This window comes from Leuresthes tenuis, unplaced genomic scaffold (assembly GCF_036924035.1).
Source record: "Leuresthes tenuis unplaced genomic scaffold, fLeuTen1.0.hap1 SCAF_19, whole genome shotgun sequence".
Classification (NCBI taxonomy): Eukaryota; Metazoa; Chordata; class Actinopteri; order Atheriniformes; family Atherinopsidae; genus Leuresthes; species Leuresthes tenuis.
This window is the reverse complement of record NW_027325373.1, coordinates 12,419,904-12,436,028: the sequence shown is the minus strand read 5'-3', so window position 1 is coordinate 12,436,028 and position 16,125 is coordinate 12,419,904.

Genomic DNA, 16,125 nt, shown 5'->3' with positions numbered 1-16,125 from the left:
TGAGCCCTGCACATGTACAGCCATACACATGAATTTGCTGTCACATTGAAGAGGCATCAAAGACACCATCTTAAGTCCACAAAAATGTCAAGGAAAACGGTGTGCGGCTGGACACCAGAGTAATGAACTGCAGTATCTCAGCTACCAGGCACTCCAAGGCAACTTCAGACACAGGGATGTACAAAACAAGGTCAGTGTGCTTCAAAAGAAGTCAGAAACGCATAGGAAAAATGCGTTGAAAAAAACCTTATCCAGTTTCTTTCACAGGAATTTCAAGATCAGTAGATGGAAGTGGAAATTAAGTTCATATCAGAGTGGCTGATTTCAGGCAGTTCTAATCCCATATCATTATCTTGACATCTAATTGTTTAAATTAAAGCATTGCTGAGGCTAAAAACACAATTAAATGAGTTTGAACATTTTGAAATACAGGCTTTGTTGTCAGTACTTCAACCAAAGGTCAGGCAACACTAAATTCTGGAATTACAGTAATGAAAAGTGAAACCCCTCCAAGCTGATACAAAATGTTGCAAAAGCAGCACATATTGTCATGTGAGCATTTTCAGACAAATCATAGGAAACTTGTTTTATGCGTCTTTGTTTGAAAAGGTCAGTGTTTTTCTATCTGACGTTCAAAGATGATCTGTTCTGTGACACTTAATCGCCAAGAGCTTCACCATGTTGTCTCCACACACCATTTATAAAACTGGAAATAAAATCAGTTGTTTGTCATTACACCGACGGTAGAACAAGACACTCTTCTTACACTCAAGATAAACAGGAAGCTATCCACAAATTTGAGTGGGAGGGGGGGCAGATGTGCCTGTGGATCTTTAAAGTCTGCATCATTTCAATATGTAGAAAAGCAGCTACAGCGGGGCAATATCGTGGTGTAGATATTGTTTCATAGTTTGAGTTTTTTTATCGAGTTTTTATTATTTAACATATCAAACTGCATTAGAATTATGCCCTCTTTCTCAAATAAAAACCTTGCTTTTTTAAGGATAGTCCTTACCTTTGTGTAAGTGTTAATTGTGTATTTTATGCAGTCTCATGTTGTACCCAGTGAATGTGTGTGCTCTAAATATTTTGAATTTAATCCTCAAAATGGCACTTCAGACAATGAAACGTGTAAAGTATCAGTCGGACACCACATAGAATGTAAATTTGAAAGTTACATTTACTTGATACACATCATAAAGCAATGATTGATTACACCATGCAGATAAGTGTATGTTAGGGGTATGTTTTACATGTGGACAAAGGCTCATTTTTAAGTGCTTGTAGTTGATAGAATGTTATTTGTCAATAGTATTTATTTTTCAATGATGTCAGCATCAGTTTGCTCTTGCATGTGTCAAAGATAGAAGGTCCATTTTCTTTTTTATAGCCTGCTTTTTATGATTGTATAGTATTTTCTAATCATGCTTATATAAAACACAAGAGATTACTATACAACTGTCAAAAAGTAACAAAATAGGATTGTCAGACATGAAAACATACATAACTGTGTAAATAAACCTGTACATAACAGAATACCTGCAATAAATTTAAAAAATGAAAGAGTCTTGCTGAATTAGATTTTTCGTATTTTTTTCGCAGTTTTTTTGCTTGTTTGTTTTTTGAGTGATTCTAAACTTTCTGTTGCATTACGTGAAGCTGAGGGCTCATCAGGCTTCAACCAGAAGGCAAAACATTATCCGCACGCCAAATCTGATGGTCCAAACATGCCAAGAAGACATAAAGTGCATTTTCACAGTTTAATTTTTTTATACAAAATGGTAAGCGCAGTTCAACCTTCGTTTTCTTCATCTCTTTGCTTGTTTTTGTGGGGTTTTTTTATTTTTTATTTTGGGGTCAAGCATTACTTTCCATGGAGCCCCTCCACCAAGGTGGCTGGTTTTTTACCCTGAGTATGGCGGAACCAGTGTAGACAAAGAGAAGTCTCTTAGAATTAAGTAATCTTGTGCACTGCATATAAAACTCCAGAGGCATGTGTTGCAACCAGACCAACTTACTGAAGTTTTGAAAGCAAAATACTTTCAATGGGAGATAGGTAATTTCAGTTGCCAGACTCTTTCACCACAGAACCATGCTGTGGTAATGCATAGAGAAAATAACCAAGGCCTTCCTTGTAAAATATGTCTGGGTGGTTGCATTTGTTGCGCCAAAACCTGGATACAATATTATACAATATTGTTGAGCATCACTGCTTTTGGACCGAGGGCCACAAGCTGGAGGACAATAAGCTGGATGGTTCAGAAAGCACTGCTTTCAACTGACTTTAGAGCAGTGCTATCTGAAGAGTCCAAAGATCATGTTTTCAGCCTGGAGTCCTCAATTGCTTTGTTCTGATGCACACAGATGTTTCCCCGGATTCATCCCTAAAAAGCTCAACCCCCATGTACAGAGGTATATACAGGTTTTAGAGCAACATCTGCTCCAATCCAGATGACGATCTTTTTCAGGGAAGGTCTTTCAAATTTCAGCAAGACAATGCTAAACTACACACTGCCTTTATTATCACTGCATGGCTTCACAGTTGAAGAGTTTGGGTGTTGGACTGGACTGCCTGCAGTCTAGACCTTTCACTAACTAAAAAAACATTTGGTGTGTCCTTGAAATGTGAAAAACAACAAAGGAGACCCGGACTGTGGAGCAGCTCAAATCCTATCTCAGACAGGAATGGGACAACATTGCTCACCCAAAGATGAACTAATTGATTTCTTTTCTATGTTCTGTTTTCATGAAATATTTGTTCATTTGATTTGCAAATGTTCACATTTGATCTGTACAATTTGTTGATTGGAGCTTTTGATTGTGACACAAATATGACATGACATCATTTAAATTCAACTGCTGAAATTATCCTCATTGTTTCCAGCATCCCTTCATCCAGTAGATAATCCACGGGATTAAACGTCTGCAGTCTAGACAATCCTGCTACCTTGCGCTCCTCGAGAGCTACCACCCCCAATAAATCTCTAACACACATGTGTGTGTTAAGTACTCCTAATGGGGGAGCCTTTCATAGTAAATCATATTGTACAACAGCAGGACTGAGTTTAGACTTTCCATCATGTTGCATTTCTCATGGACCTAAGTGGTGCCATTATTTGTGACACTGATTAAGGTACAACAGTGAATCACTTTCAAACATACATAGTCACAAACTACGGAGTTCCCTACTATCAGTCTTGTCACCACTTTTCTTTTTTCTCACGGCTTGCAGATGTCCACTCAGATGCTGATGATTTTTTCATTTGAATGACACAATATGAAGAATTGTGGAAGGTTGTAATTGCTAAAGTATTAACTTGTTAGTATACGAAAAAGTTCAAATTTTGTTCACATGCTAACATGTCATAATCAGTGCTTTTTAAGGATTGTTGGTGAGCTATTTTATAACTATGTAGCTGAAATTTAAATGGAGTAGGTTCTTACAATAAGTCCTCATGTGTTCATCAATATCATTTGGTTCACCTAGTTCATGTATCACATGGCATGTTGCACATAATTATGCTAAAATGTAAGTAGATGAAAAAAAATTGAGAGCTCTAATGCTAACTAATCAGTATGATTATGCAACTTATCCTTTTTTATACCTCACAAACAGCCCCTAAATGATATTTTCAAAACATTTTGGATCAAAAATGTATTGAACTTTTGTTTATACTATTCTCTAACACAGGTGCAAGCTCTGATAAGAGAACCAAGCAGGCAGGGATTGCAAAACTTGTTCCAGGGCTCCACAATGGTCGAAACTAAGCAATTGCATCGGTTCTGATGAGATTTAGAGAAAAAAGGCTATGACCTATGAGTCCAATATTGTGGTCAACTCCATTGCAGTAAGCTTCCACAGTGTTACCAAACACAATAATAATCTATTGAAGTCACTGAGCAAAACATATTTTTGCATCATGAGGCACCCCCCCAGAAGAGCAATAACTAAGTTTAATTTCTCAAGTATTGTTAAAAAATGTCCTCACTAAAGCTGTTTAGCCACTTTTCTGACAGTTTTAGTTGGCTGTGACAGACAGAAGCTTTTGTAAACCAATTGTCCATTGTATCGATTTTTTTATGGTTTGGTCTGAAGATCAGCAGCTGCCTTTGGGTATGGGTGAAAATTAATGGCACAAGTATTTATTAATCGAGGAATCAGACAGTACCAGATGTAAAAATGTGAAAACGCACCACAAATTGTAACACGGTTGTGACATTCTGAGAGCTCAAGTACACTGCAACGAACCTTTGTGACAAAAATTAGGGGAGAGTCCCAGTCAGTGTGGCTCCCTCCCTTCTAAGGTCTGCCCTTTTCTCCAGGAGCAGAAGATAACAAATGAAAGAGAGAACAATGACATTACCAGAGAAACCAAATGTCTGCAGTGAAACTGTTGGGTTTTTTTAACAGACTGTGACACAGTGCTGTGATTTGTGATTATGGTGAGGTAATGTTAGCTTTATCACTGCTGCTGTTACAATCTAAGTGACAAAATATTTTTCTTAACTGAAGACATTTAGCAACTTCATCACAGGAAAGGCCCAGCTATCAATAATAACATGAACAATATCTGAATTTTATTTAGTTCAGTCATACTGTGAAGGCTCGCTAGAGGAGTTCACACAGAAATAGATAATGTTCTTACGAGAACTTTTTTCTTCTTTATATGTTAATATTTATATGTGAAATGGACCTATTTAGGGTTTTTCACCCATACTTTGAAAACCGAGAAGCATACTACAAGAAAAGAAAGAGAAGACTTTTGAAAGTGAACATTAATCAATGAATGACTTGAACGTTACAAACTTTGTGCCTTCTCATCACATCCACCTAGTTTCTTTGTTTTTTCCTTCTATTTCTTCTTTTTTTTTTTTTTTACTGTCTCTGCCTCTTCATCCTCTTTATTCCCTGTGATCCTGCTCTCAATCCCTCCAACTACTCCTCTGCTCTCTCCACCACCCCATGGCTAAACACAGTGACCCAGACTCCCTGCCTCCTTTGATGTGAGTGATGTGACCCCTGTGCCCCAGATGCCCCCTCACCGCCAGTCTTATCCTCTCTCAGAGAGTCGGTACAGCCCACAAAGAGGACCAGTCATTAACCTTGTACAACCCAGGCCTCCCCTCTACTGCTTAAACACATGATGTATCACAACACCCACCCCCATACGTCCCCCCCCCCCAGATTCACCCAAACATGCATGTGTGGGCGAGAAGCGATGATGCAACAGGCTCTTTAAACATTTAAAGAACGGGTCAGCTTTTCAAAGGGAGGAGCTGGAACCTTTGGCCACTGCTTCAGTTATCATGGTCAGCAGTGGAACGTCTGGTGATATGTCAGAAGGGAAACAAATGAATGTCTAATGAATGGAAAGCCTGGATAATGAATTAAACATCACACTGGTACATCACTGGTTTGTTTGGATTATGAGTGTGTATCTTTGCCAGTTCAGAACTGTTAGAATATATAGAACAATGATTTTATCGACTAACTGACAGATTATGATGACATGCACGAAAAATGTCTTTATGAAAATTGTTTATCATAATGCCTTCACTCTGTAATGAGAACACATGACTGAATTCCATTTCAAGTGTCTTTACTTTGACCTTAGATCATTTTTTTACTTGAGCAGAAAGAAAATTAAAACAAGTCATCTCAAAGTAATGATGAGTCATGGCCTCAGTCAACCTTAAATCTTAAACCTAAACAAATCACAGTCTGGGTGCTCGGCATGACAAAGGAGAAGACAGCAAGAACAAGAGCATTCCTGAGAGTAGATAAACGAGGGGGGGTTACTTTATTAAGATGTACTGAAACACAGATCACCACAGATGGATGACTGCCTTGCACAAAGAGGGTTTTCAGAGAATCAAATCCATCTCGTGCAGGAGTTACAAACATCTGTTTGAAAAGTCAAACTGTTGCAACTTTATGTCTTTCATTAGCGACTGGAAGCCGCTATTGAAAGCTATCAGACAACATGCTCAGACATCATGTCAAAGGGCTTAATCTAAGCTCAAAAAGACAAAGAGATGAAGGGAAAAAGAAAGAGGTCTCCTGAAAACCACAGAGTTTTACTCTTCCATGCAGTTCTAATAAATAGGGGCAAGTGTGGGCCTCAATCGACAGAGCATCTGGGCAATCCACTTAAGGAGGCTAATATTGTTCTAGCTTGCAGATAAAACAAAGTCTAGCACACTTTTACTGCCAGATTCCCAGGGGTGAATACCTGGCCTCAAGCTTGTGGTGGGATAGCAGTGGTGGCCAGTCTGGAACTAGCAGAGCCTTTCATCAGATAACACATTTTCTGGTTCATGTAAAGATGTCCTGCATATCAACAAAGACATGCATCACTGTGATGAGAAATTTGCATCTGTGCACGGCAACTGCTTTTTGCCTCTGCAGCCTGCTGAGACAAGTCCTGGGATCTAAGCGCTGACGTGGGAGAACAGGCGCTTCCATCGCCCACCATTCAGTCTTTCAGCACCACTCCTGGCCAGAATCTTGGGGAGAGTGTGGGAGGAGACTGGGGAGGGCAGGGAGCTTCCTCCGATGGAGGCAGACAGGGATGGTGCAGTGTTGAAAGGCTGAGAACCAGAGAATGTCCCATAGTCAGAGAGTAGAGCAAAAGCTTGGTAAGCTGTGTCCAGATGGACATATCAACTGAAACCACTATCTTTGCATTTTCCAACATCAGTACGCAACCACGAATATGTATCTAAGACTAAGATCTTGAAAACCAGTGGTCAAGCTACAACAACATGCGTTTTTAGAGACTAGGCCTGGTCCTCAGACTGTCCTGACATTTTGCTTGTGCAATGTCTTTGATGCAATAAACATAATCAGCTCCTTCAAACCATTGTTATACATTATTAGAATATTTGATGAAAGGGAAACTGCATTGATTTTCTATATTTTTTTACTATTTGCAAATCTCGGTTAAGAGAAAGAAACCAATATTCAGTTGATTCTATTAATAAGCATGCATGCTATGTAGTCAATCATTTTTCAAAACAGCTAAGAACAATTCATGACTGTTTTTACCTTTTCATGTGATATAGAGAGGCGCCAGTAATGCACGACACAAGTGTAAGGCCCATTGGGAAGAACGTACCCTGGACATACTCTAGTGCCTGTTGTGCATATTGTGTAGCTAGATTTTTATAGCTCATTTGCAGACTGTGGGCCTATGTTACAAATTCCTTACACATCTCACATGAGGTCAATGAGCTGTTGCAAAAGCTTAGCAGACTCACACATAAAAAGTTGCTATTTTGAAAAGAGGACAACAAAAATACACTAAGCAACACCACTAAAACACACACAAAACGAGCCAGAGGAACAAAACTTGTGCAAACCAATGCGATTGCTAAATAAGTGAATACAAAGTTGTGGCCATGACATTGTCAGGCTGTTCATCAGTGCGGTTTCTCCAAACATTAAAAACAAGTTAGTAGCTACACGTCATGCTACAGTTGAGACACAGTACCACATTTAGGAGTTGCAGTGTCTAAAAGAATACAGTACTTTACACTATCACTAGGAATTACAATATTGGTGTTATATATTTGCCTGGAATGTCACATTGTCATGCGTGGAATATGAATCTATTTATACAATCAGTTCACCTAAAAGAGATCATTATTATTATTATTAAAGAACATACCGAACCATCTGAGGCATTCACTCTGCCTTAAAGGGGAATTCCAGTATTTTAAAACCTAGACCTTATTTCTGGCATTGGTGAAATAAAGATAATGCCTTATTTAGAGGCTGCATCATCTTTGCCCCGTTCCGAAGCTTCCGAAGGACGTCGACCAAAGTAGATAAACGTATTTCATGCCAGAAATAAGGTCTAGGTTTAAAAATACCGGAGTTCCCCTTTAAACTCGCCACATACTGACCAGATAGGATTCTGATGGTGTCCGTTGGAAACAAGCCCAATCTACAATGACCCCACCCAACTACCCACAGGGCCCAAAAGATCTGCTGCTGACATGACACTCCAGGGCATCCTAAGAAGTTCTTTGTGCATGCCTTGTGTCATAGCCCTTTTTGTAGCATGAGAACATACTCAGTGTTAGAGCAGGTAGTCATAATTTCACGGCTGATTGTGTATATATGCTCATATATGCAAATTTGTTCTTGACAGTCACACAGAAATGACCAAACCAGAGGCAATGAGAGATTCTGTCTCCTGTCCTACATACATGTGAGTGCAGAGGTTGAGGAATTAACTGAAATACTTTAACTGGATGACAATCACTTCACAATTTGGGCCATGGTCACCTCAATTGTTCCTGATGTTGACGTGTGAAAACCCCTTATGCTTTTAATCATGGGTCAAGTCTGGTCCGGATTATAATGGCTCATTCCCCTGTTACTATGTTAATTTCTGAGGGTGTACTTCGTTGTGTGGGTTTGCAAATCCAGAAATATGCATAAAAGTGGAAAGTGTTTTTTTTTTTAACAGGTCAGTTTTACATGTGAAATTTACATGCACAGTTAAATCGAGCTACAGTTATAGCTTAACTGGACCATTTAACTGGATCTTATGATAGAAAATTATTGAAAGAGCCATAGTGAGCACATGAGGTGTGTAATCTCATATAGCCATAACAGTTCACATTTGTGAGCCAAGCATGCAGTGGCTGTGTACAGCATAGCGGGAGTGGATGGAAGCGGTTGAAAAATATCCCCTAAAAGTGTTTAAGTTTATTAAACACTTAGTGTCATACTCATTAATTGCACAGCAACAGCAGAGTTGAAATCAACACGAGGAACATTTCATGCTAATCTTACCCAAGGGCACTGTCTGTACACCCTGTATGGCAATTTTTAATTATTTGATCATTTAATCGTTACCTGTCGACGTCCTCAGAAAAACGAATCATCTGTCAAACTAACCCAGTTTGTCTGTTTGTTGATATGGGTTCACACCTGTAGTCACATTCCCAGGTTCTACATTGTCGATATTTCATTTCTAAATGTTACAGAAATGCTCTGTGGGGTGGGGGTAATCTACACATGACACTCTAACTGGAAAGTGTACATCTGCATGTGTATCACTGCGAAAAGAAACACATGAAAGACATAAAGCGAGCAGAAGAAGAGTGAATTATAACCAAGCCAGCAGCAAATCATCAGCTAAACACTTGCCCTGTTATAGCCCATTTGAACTTGGCCAAAAACTCAAGAACCCACTAAAATGAGTTAAACTGTCATTAAGTCCTGTTTCAAATGACTCTTCATTATCATATCTGAAATAACTGATAAATATTATATGGACATGTTAATTCTAGGTGAAGGTACTTCACCTGGGGCTACATTATTATGTATTGTTCAGTTGGTCTTTTATTAGCACACGTACTAACCACTTGCATAGTAAAAGAACATAATAAAATTCCATTTATTTATTAAAAAAGAGCTTGACTGAGTCTGCGAGAGGGATGGATCACTCTCAGTCCAATGGTGTGGAGATCAAGTCCATTCAAAAACAAGAAAATAGACTACCTATATTCTAAGAAAATGGGCTAATTAGAAGTTAGCCACCACAGTCCACCATAGTCTGTCTCGGGATACCATGTAAGGCTATTAATTTATATTATGAAAGCCTACAGGCTTGTCCCCTGGAGGATATCAGAGTTACTGTGTGTAACTCCAGATGTATAAGTATGTCATAGCCATTTCCCCAGTGTAAAGGGGATTAGTTGCCTGCTTTGAAGAACACACACATTGATTATTGTATTTGTTCATGAAATTTAAAAATGTGGACATTTGAAAAATGGCATCTCATGATTTCATTTGAATGGCAATTAGTTCATTGCATAGTTAAAACTATGCAATTAAATTATTACAGGTAATATTATAAGTATCTCTCATGTCATTTATTTGAATCTGGTTACAAATAAACTTGTAAAACCATCTGAGGGTCTGTAATAGATTATGGAGCTATCCCGTAGGGTCATGCTCGGGCCATTGATCTCAATCCAGTCAAATATGCTTATTATGATGTAATTTAAATCATTACTCAAGAAAATGTATCATTTTGAGTTATATGAAAAATAATAGATGGTTACCACTGACATTAAAAAGCATCTTCAACAAAGTCCAAAGTGAATCGCCATCACACTAGATAAAAGAATATGATATCTTGAAAAAGTTCCAAATATCAACTCTGAAGTGGGAAGGATTGTTTTATGATGCACCTGACTCACTGAACTGCAAGTTTAACCTATAATATTGATTGATTATTTGAAACGGGGATTAACAAACTGACTGCACATCTGAGAAATAATCTCAATCACTTTAATCTCTCATTAAACAATTTCACAGAACTTGTGAGAAAAATAGTTTTTATCATGTTAAAGAATATTGAGATACCCTTTGTGAATCTGGCCCGAATCAGTTTTCCTGTAACTGATGAGAAGTTTTTCCATGACGGATAATTTATGACTATTTTTATCCCAAAAGCCAGTCCACTTGAGAGAATGATTGTGCCGTACCAATCGTGCTATCCAGTTTAGTGCAGAGAGCACACATCTATTTATCAAGAGCACAATGACATCTTGGTAGAAACTCTTTTTAATCATAGCCCACATTAATCAGGATTTGACTTTAACATTATATTTTCATCAAACAAAAAGGTTTCACTGTCATGCAATGACAGGACATTTTTAACCAAAAAACTGCTCTCAACTTCAGTTCTCCAGGGTAACCAAGGCTGGGGGAAATTATAGCATTTGCAATATAAAGCTATCATATCAGGTTTGAATGAGTGGTTAACATTGCATAAGGTCCATCCATCCTTGTCATGTGGGACTAGGCTGGGTAGATCATAAGTGTAATAATGTCAAAGCTGAACTGCTGGAAAATGACCTCCAGCTGTCTCATCATTAGAGCTGATAAGGCACCAGGGCAAGTCTCCTTTCATTCCTTAATCAGACTTACCACAGGTATAGAAAATAACTTTTTTTCTCATCTACCTGGGTATTATAGTTTCTCCATATGGAAAAAATTTAGACATGTGACAGTTTTTGAAACTCATCCGTTGTCTGAACGTTTGTATCAGCTTGGTCCTGGAGGATTTCTACTTTTCAGCAATATGTTTCAACCTTGATGAACAGTAAAGAAAGTCAAAACACAACAAAAGTAATGGTATAACAGCCATTATTCAGAATGTTGGAAGAGTTCACATAGTTACTATATTACAGAATTGTTTTTGATGGCTGGAAGACGAGCCAATGTAAGCGGTGAGTCAGACGGCTTGGTGCATAATGAGGGGGAGGTCAACGCTAAGGCTGAAAACAAACCTCAAATAGCCAGCTGAGTCAAGAGCTCTTGGCATAACATTTCAACGCAAGAATACCCCTTTAATATAATCGTTCAAGATGTAGAACTGCACATTTTAATGACAAAGTCTAGTGGTTGGAGGGATGGAAGAGGAATTGGTCGGAGGACTCCTGGCTAGTGGACTTAACCTTGAGTGCAGCTATTTTAATCTAAATTGATTTTTGTGACACCTTGTAAATTTTTTGCTTTCACGATGCAATTTTGTTTGGTTTTGACGAAAAAACTACTGTATGTGAACAGATTTGGGAGCTTCTCCTTCATTTCTCAGTCACTGTGGGACTTCTATCAGTGTCTCATGGAGAACACTGTATGTCATAAAAGGTGTTCCCAGGTTTAGCCACCACTATGTTTGTGTTCATATGACTGTATTCCCCAAGGAAACTGTAGTGGAAGTGCTGCAGTGGCCCTAAAAAGAAATCTACAAGGGCATATATTGTACAAGTAAAACTTGATTTTGAACATTTGTATTGTAAATGTTAGAGAACATTTTTTCTGTTGACCACAAGAAGAATAGTAACTACAATTAAACCAGACAAAAAAGTAGAAATAAAGAACAGTGTGATATTGTTTCAGCTTTTCACAGATAAATGTTATGAATCTAAATCCAAAGAAGAAAATTGCCTCATAGTAAATGTCCAAATTGATTGGAGATGTTGCTTAAAGAAGGTTGCTTGAACGCTGACCACAAATAATCCATTATCAGCAGGACGCAAAAAACCTGGTCATACAAAGCTGTTGACTGAGCAGCACTGAGACAAGAGTGTAGCACATCCTCGTACAAAAACCTAACTGTATACAATATGGTAGCAATGGGGCACCTCGTGACCACAGCCATTCATCTACGGTATAGGAATACTCAACAGGGAGCTCTGTAACTGCTGGGGGATCAATAGCATGCCGACAGGGTAGTTGAACCCAAGTGTAGTGAGGCAACAGCCCTGCCTGACCCCTCTGTGCCTTCATAGACAGTGTGCCAACACAGCAGGTCAATATGTCTAGAAGCAGCAGTATGGGGCCATCACATTTTGGGACAGCAAGCTGACTTGTCATGCGTGGCCCAGCCTTAGATAATGATTTATTGTAATTATGATGAATCTGTGAAAAGAGCAAATATTGCTGTAATTTATATATTGGCACAATAGTTGCCAAGACAATATTTATCACTTTCCAAAGCAATCATTTCAACTATATTTGTAAAGCAAAAAGACTGCTAATTAAAAAAAACTAATTAAATTATCTTTCATAAATAATCTAGTCTAACTATTACTTAACAAGGTGACAGGGAAGGGGTTTTCTCTTATAGGATCGTTACAATTTAACTTGAAAACATGAGTAGAGCTGACTTGTTCTGAGAATATCAGAAATAACGTCTCTCTCTATTAACACCAACAGAAAATCAATAATTCTCTAGAGACACTCTTAGCTGCTTGTGGCAACGTATTGATCTTCCTAAATGCAGGTGTCTGCATGTTGCTTTTGGATAGACACTGTGGCCTATCTGCGTGCCAGTATACTCCCCAACCACCCCTCCACCCCCTACCCCCTTAGCTTTCACTCCCAGTGTCTCTGTTCCACCATTCAGGCAAAGCAGCCGGCGTAGCACCTCCACAGAGGCCGATGTGTGACTTGATGCCATCAATAAAACTATCGTCTGAGATGGACTTCCATCGCGTCCCGCACAGTTAGCCCGGCCCTCTGCGATAAATCACCTGGATAGAGGCATGCCCTCGAGGAGAAAAACACTCAATATCTCACCAGTAGGTTTTCTTGGATCCATACCAGTTCATGTTTCTGCTTTTTTTTTTCATTTTCTTATTTATTTTTTGTTTGTTTTTTTCTGCTTTGTACTCCCCGTCTTCAGGGTTGAGGGTTAGTCAGCAGCAACACTCACAGAATAAAGGCTCATTGGCTTGAAAAGTAGTAAGGCCTATAGTTAACTGTAGATGAGTGACAGGAAAAAGTTGAGCAGAGAGGATTTTCTTTTAAATTGGGGGAAATGGACTGAGAAACTGTTGATGGGAAATATCTGAAAACGTAGCCCATTATGGCTCTTGATTTAGCATTTGGTGGAAATTATAGCAACTGCAAAGGTGGGTACATTGCAGGATAGCTAAGACCTGAGGACTACAAGCTTTTTGTGTCTGTGAATCAGATGTTCTGCTTTTATCTTATCACTGACAGGTTGTTTGGTTTTTGTAACAGCTTATTATCTAAGCATGTGAAAAAGGTCGCACTTTTCTAAATGCATGTGTGAGTGAATGCGAGTGAAAGAGGGCCAGAGTGTTTTATCATGCCGGTGGTCTTCTTTTCTCACGGTTAAAAAACAAACTGGACCCTTAGAAAGATAAATCAGTGATTGGTGAAATACTAATTTCCCAAAGATTAAAGGAATGATGGCCACTTAAACTGTTTTTATAATGTCCCATCAACGGCCCATCTCTGGAAATTTTGTTGTTTTATCCCTCCGACATATTTTCATATGGCATGCGAGGCACATTTTTCTCACTAATAAGGTGTGCAGACACAAAACAAGTTGGAAACAAACTGCCTCCTCTTTTAATTCAAGGGTTAGCAATGTTAATCTAACACTTGACAGCTGACAGTAACAGTATGGAAGACACCCTGTAGTGCTGTATCTTAACAGAGCGCCCTATCAAGATGGATGAGTCTGAAAGGACAATAAATAGCTAAACTCACTGATTGGACAACAGACAGACACCAGCTATGATGAATTGTTTTTTAAATGCTGTGCAAACTGTAATCTCTATGTACTTAGGTTTCCATTACCAATTTTGATGCACAAAAGGTGATAGAAATCACAAGGTGGAAAAAAAACATTTAACAAAAAATGTCATACACTTGATTTGAGAGGTTTTGATATTTAAAAAATAAAAATAAATAAATGTAAAAAAAGCTGTGGAGCTTAAAGGGAAATGAGAACACCTAAAGTGAATGATTTATGATCCACCATATCATAGCAACATATTACTCACATGATCACATGTGAGATCAGCTGTTTCTGCCTCTGGACAGTAAATATATCTGATTATCATGATAATTAAAGAAATCACAGCTATCCAGTAAAAAATAATTGCTCAAGATCTCTCTCCATTGTGTATCACAGGCATGTAAAAGTTCACTCATACCACCACCTGCTGACAACACTACTCAGCCTTTCTTTTTCACTTCAAAGCAGTAAATGGAAACTTGCTTGATACATAATCTCTGTGAAACGAGATTTCAGAGGTTTGCTTCAATATTCAGCCGTCACCATCTGAAAACCTAGCAAATGACACTTTCGTTTATACTGAATTTTTCTTTGTGATACCTGAACTATAAGTTCTTTTTAATTGTTAGAGAAATCATGGACTTTGGATATAAAATCTTGTAATTTATAAAGTAATTCGCTGTCATTTGGGTAAAGGAAAAAGAGTAATGTTTCTGAATTTCTTTGCAGCGTATATAAATATCCTTACACTTTATTTAATCTCCTTTTTCATGCCTTCTAAAATCCAGACTGCAGGTAACCTACTTCCACAGTGTCTGAGCTCTCAGAGAACTGCTACAGCCGGCGATGGTCCAGAATGTAGCTGAGATGGATGAGTGTGTGACAGCACTCTCCCTTTACTCACTCTACAAGACTCTCACTCGGAGCCATGTAATGTGTGTGAGTGTGTACTAGCTGTATAAACTCACCCAGAGGGACCCCAGGCCTGGGGGAGATAAAGACCTCTCCTAAAATGTAAACACTCTCTGAAGTGGCGAGCGGGACAGCTGTAGTTGCACATACACACATTTAGAGAAATGCAATCCCAAGGTCAAGGTTAAGCGGTACACTCTTTCAAGGCTCACTTTCCCTCTTGACCCTCCATCTTGCTGTTGGATCTGCTGTGGAGTTTGGTGCTGAAACATGGGCCACTTTGACAGAGGAAAAATACTGAGAATGTGTATACAGAATACAGAAGAATAGTGGTGCTGCTGGCACTATTGTTGGACACAAAAAGATCCCATTGAGGCTCTGTAATAAGTTGTGTTTAAGGCATGGGATAAATAGGGAAGGTGATAATTAGAGCTTTAAAGCTTACAAATGTCCATTCATTTTTAGGCAAGTTGAGAAGGTAAATGTGAAGTTTCAGGATAATTACCCAAATTGCTGATATGAAAGTGTTGAGGAAAAGGTAGAGATGAGTGTAGACTATATAAGGGACTAGAATGGTTTGGTAATACATTTTTCACAGGATTTTAAAACAGCTCAAATAGAATTATATTCTACAGCCATAGTAGTCTTCATTACGGACTTTGCAAAGTATTTATACTTAACAATGGAGACAATGCATTTGGAGATTCTGTCAGCTGTTGTGGCCAGAAATTGTATACAAGCACAGATTGGGGCTCAAATGGACAATTTATCGTCACTTCATAACTGCTAGGTATTTCAACGCAGAACTAATTGACGACAGTTTTAGGCTACTTCTTGGACCTGAATTTCTTTTTAACTAGAATTATGCTCAGAGCATGTATCAGTTTTTAGGTTCCACCACTGGCATCATGCAAAGCACTTAAAATGTTTCCTTGAAATAATACTCAAGAGCATAACAAAACATGTCCCTTTGGTTTTATTACATTATAATTAAGTGAATATTGTGTTGCTAATGTTAGATGAACTTTTTTCCTAAGCACCAACTACCACCCTGCAGATTAACGAGATGGATTCTGTGAGTTTGTCACTCATGAAACCCTGATTTTTTTTTTTTATGGGAATTATGTTA